This window comes from Electrophorus electricus, chromosome 7 (genome assembly GCF_041902795.1).
Source record: "Electrophorus electricus isolate QZ-2024a chromosome 7, ASM4190279v1, whole genome shotgun sequence".
Lineage (NCBI taxonomy): Eukaryota > Metazoa > Chordata > Actinopteri > Gymnotiformes > Gymnotidae > Electrophorus > Electrophorus electricus.
In genome coordinates, this window is record NC_137503.1 from 16,226,942 (window position 1) to 16,231,979 (window position 5,038).

Here is a 5,038-nt window from a genome sequence, read left to right on the forward strand (position 1 = left end):
AGTACTGCATGTCTTCTATTATCACTTTTTAATTTCAGTCATTCTCTCAAAAGAAACCACAACTTTTCATCTTATGTTCTAATCAGAGCTGAGCTTTTTTGTGTTTGTTTTGTTTTGTTTTGTTTTTATTTATTAAGAATTTTCTTGTGAAATCTAGTTGATGGTTTGACAAATCAAATCAAATCAAATTTATTTATATAGAACTTCTTACAACAGATGTTGTCAAATAGCAGCTTTACAAATGCCCAAGTCCAAGCCCCCAATGAGTAAGCCAAGGGTGACAGTGGCAAGGAAAAACTCCCTAGACCATGAGGAAGAAACACTGAGAGGAACCAAGAGTCAAAGGGGGGTCCATCCTCCTTTGGCTGACAATGGTCACCACCATAGCAACAATTTTAAGAGAACAATAAATAAATAATAATAACATGAAAAAAACACGCAATTAATGTCTAGTCTGGTTTTCTAGATGTCCTAGTCTTCTCCCAATGGTGTGCACATTTCCAAAACCCATCCCGCAAGAAAACATGCATCAAAGGCAATGGAGAAGTAGTTCGCTGGGGTGGAGTTGTGGTGGGCTACAGCATGGGACATCAGAGCGTGCTGGGAGTAGCCATGATGGGTTGAGGCTCAGTAACATCATGACATCAGGGATAGGTGTACCTCGGCAGAAAGAGAGAATAGATTATTAGGCATGTCCAGGTGTGAGAGTGTATAAATTAATTAACTATAATGTGCAAAGCTGCAGTCAATCAGATCTTGCTATGGCAACATAGCTAAAAGGATAAAGCCAGAAAGAAGCACAGGCATGAGGGCACCCTGGAAAATCAGCACTCCACTGCTCTCAGTCAATAAACTTGAGTGACAAAAGAGAGGTGAAGTGACAGCATCATAACATCCCAGTTTACCATAACTGTCAATGACCATGGACCCACAGATCTACATCTTTACCTAAGATGGGAAGTAGTTAATAAAATGCCTGATAGTACAGATAGGTTTTCAGCCTAGTCTTAAATATTGAGACTGTGTCTAAGTCTCAAACATTTACAGGAAGGTTATTCCATAGTGCAGGAGGTTTATAGGAAAAGGCTCTGCCCCCTGTGGTACATTTTCTTATTTTTGGTAATAGTAAAGAGCCCGCACCTTTTGATCTAAGCAGAAGTAGTGGATTGTAATGCACTAGGAGTTCTCTGAGGTACTGTGGGGCAAGACCATTCAGTGCTTTGTAGGTCATTAGAAGTATTTTATAATCAATACGAAATTTTACGGGGAGCCAATTTAAAGTAGCTAAGATAGGACTTATGTGATCAAATGTTCTAGTTCTAGTAAGTAACTCTGGGTGCTGTATTTTGAACTAGCTGGAGCGTGTTCAGGCACTAAAACATACAGCCAGATATTAAGGCATTACAGTAGTTCAATCTTGAAGTGATAGCCTTTCTGTATCATATGAGGAGAGCATGTTCCTAATCTTTGAAATGTCCCTGAGGTGGAGAAAGGTGGTCCTAGAAATATTATTTACATGAGCTTCAAATGAGAGACTGGGATCCATAATACCTCCGAGATCTGTAACTATTAGAGATGTGATTGGGAGACTTAATGATGATTTGAGGTTCATTTCATAATTAGATAGGCCCTAGCTGTCTCTTGGCCAAATAGAAGCACCTCTGTTTTGTCAGGATTAAGTGAGAGAAAGTTCCTCAACATCCAGGGTCTGACATTCATTATGCATTTATCAATAATACTAAGCCGATATATGTCCTCTGGTTTGGCTGAGACATATAGCTGAGTATCATAAGCGTAGCAGTGGCAACTAGCACAGTGTTTACATAAAAGTCATCTAGAGGTAGCATATATAAAGAAAAAGGCAAAGGCCCTAGAACAGATGTTTGTGGGACACCATAGCTAACCTTGTTGTATGCTGAGAAGTCTTCATTTATGTTAACAAACTGGTAGTGACCCGCTAGATAAGATTAAACAAGGAAATGGCTATTCTGCTAATCCCAACAACATTTTTGAGTAAAATGTTGTGATCTATAGTGTCAAATGTTGCACTCAGATCAAATAATATAAGCTACAACACATAACCCTGTTCAGAAGCCAACAACAGATCATTAACTACTTTAATTATTGCTCTCTCCATACTATGATTAGGTCTAAACCCTGACTGAAAGACTTCATGTATCTGGTTCTGATTCAGGTATGATCTTAATTGCTGAGCTACAGTCCTGTGTTATGCCAACAGTGAGGCATACTGAGACCATTCATGTGTGGGGTTGCTTCTCATCCAAGGGTGTGGGTTTGCTCACTTGGGTCTCATCCAAGGGAGTTAGTTTGCCTAAGAATACTGCCATGAATAAGGAATAGTTTCAAAACATCCTCCAAGAGCAACTTCTCCCAATGCTCCAGGAGCAATTTGGTGATGAACTATGCTTTTTCCAGCATGACAGAGCACCACCACCAAAAGTGATAACCAAGAGGCTTGGTGAACAAACATTGAAATTTTGGGTCCATGGCCAGAAAATTCCCCAGATCTAAATCCTATTGAGAACCTATGGTCAATCCTTCAAGAGGGTGGACACATACAGAAACTGTGATCAACTCCAAGCACTGATTAGGCAAGAATGTCTTGCCATCAGTCAAGATTTTACCCAGAAGATGATATCCAGCATGCCAAGGCAAATTGCAGAAGTCTTTAAAAAGGGTCAATACTGTAAATGCTTAATTTTTTTTTAAAGTTTTTGCTTAAATTGGATGTATTTGCCAATAAAAAGTTTTAAAAATTCTTATAATTGTACTTCACTATTCCATATAAACATCTGACAAAAGGATCTAAAAAAAAAAACTGAGGCAGTAAACTTTGTGAAAACCAAAATTTGTGTCAGTCTCAACTTTTGGCCACAACTGTAGGTGCAGTGGCTGACATGATTGTGCATCTGGTATGTTAGCTAGGTGAGGTTACTATGTTGTGACTCATATGTAGTTCAAATGAAATTAGGGAATGGTCTGAGATGGCATCAGACTGGGATAGTATAATGATGTTTTCTTTGGCTACACCATATGTCAGTACTAAGTCAAGCATATGTCCACCAGAATATATGGGTTCTCTTATACATTGGGTGAAACCAATTGATTATAATATAAAAATAAATGCCGATCTCAGAGGGTCTTGGGCACTATCAAAGTGAATATTGAAATCACCAACAATAAAGGATCTTTCTACTAGAGTGACTAGATTAGAGAGAAAATCTGCAAATTCGTTAATACATTCTGAACAGGGTCCTGGTAGCCTGTAGATGGGTGGGCTTTTCATCACTGACTATATTTTTGCTAGTAAAAATATTTTCAAAGGACTCAAAATCATAACCAGCTTTCTGGTTTATGCTTAATGTGTCAGTATAAATAACTGCAATACCACCTCCATGGCCAGTTAGACAAGGGTGGTGTACATAGCTGTAGTCAGAAGGACACACTTCGTTTAAAGCTATGTACTCATTTGGCCTGATTGAGGTTTCTGTTAGCCAAAGTACATTAAATCTATGACTTATTATGAGGATTTCACTTATCATGAGTACTTTAGATATTAGGGATCTAAAATTTAGTAAACCCAGCTTTTGATGAAAGGTGCAGGTAGTGTTCTGTGAATCAGTTATTTTAATACTAATTAGGTTATTTTAATACTAATTAGGTTATGTTTTTCTAAGGTTTCTGTATTTCTGCTTAGCTCTGGGAACAGACACAGTGTCAATATGATGAACCTTGGGTGTTGTCACGTAGCGACCAGCAGACAGTTTGTTTAGACACTTTATCTGCTGCCTGGCCTCCGCTCTGGATTGTCATAGATTAATTAGGTCTATCATATGAGTATGGCTTATGTTACAGGAAAGGAGTGCAGCACCCTCCCTTGTAGAATGGATAACATCCCACCCTAAAAGCTTGCCCTCGAATGTGTTCCAATTATCTGTAAACCCCACATTGTTTTGTGAGTGCCACTTGGACATCCAGCAGTTTAGCGAAGATAACCGTCTGTATGTTACATTGCCATGCCACATTAGGATGGGATCTTAGCATGGGACATCACCTTGACACACCTCTTCAATATTATTTTTAGTAATCTCTGACTGGCGAAGGCATATATCATTAGCTCCTATGTGAATTACTATCTTACAGAACCTGTGCTTGCCTAAGACCTTTAGATTACCTGCAGTGTCTGGCACCCTGGACCCCGGTATACAGCTAACTACTGTTGCTGGTATCACTAAAGTCCGATCTAATTTCACATGTCACAAAATAGAGCCCCCTATAATCAGAACTCTTTCAACAGGCACCTCGCTGAGTAGTGCAAACCTGTTGTACACACAAATTGGGGATGTGTGGTGCTCGCATGGCTGAACCGATGCTTGGCTATTTCACTGTAACGTCACCTATTCACCCCACTGCAAGGACTGTATTGCCAGAGGGCTTGAGGACATGCTAACTTCACCTAAGGCATCCAGAGCTTGTACGTCTAATTCCTCGATAGGTCTATCACTTTCTAAGTTCTGGATGTGCACCTCTAGTGCTAGAGTTTTCTCCATCACACTAGCAATTAATCTACACTTCTGACAGATAAAACTATTGCTAATGATGGATGAAGAATAATTAAACATGTTTCACTCTGCACACTGAAGGAGAATGGAAGCAGACATGATAGAAAAAGAAAAATATTAATGTTATTTATGTTTTTGGTAGTTCTTTGGATGTAGTTTTTGATGATAAAGCAGTTTTTGGTGTCTAGTGGAAGTTGCCGGTTTCCAGGTAAAATGTACTTAAGTCCAAGGAAATAATTGATAAACAGTTTGAGAGCAGTAAGGGCTAGTATGCCAAAACAGTGGTGTTGGCATGAAACAGTTTCAAAAACAGGAAGCAGCGTCACAGCCAAGTGTCTCCTGTTGAAATGTATGTTAGGTCAAGTGCACTAGGCCAGATGTGTTGGGTCAAAAGTGTTACCCTATGTGTGTTTGGTTAGATGTGCTACACAAAAGTACATCTCACAAAATATGGT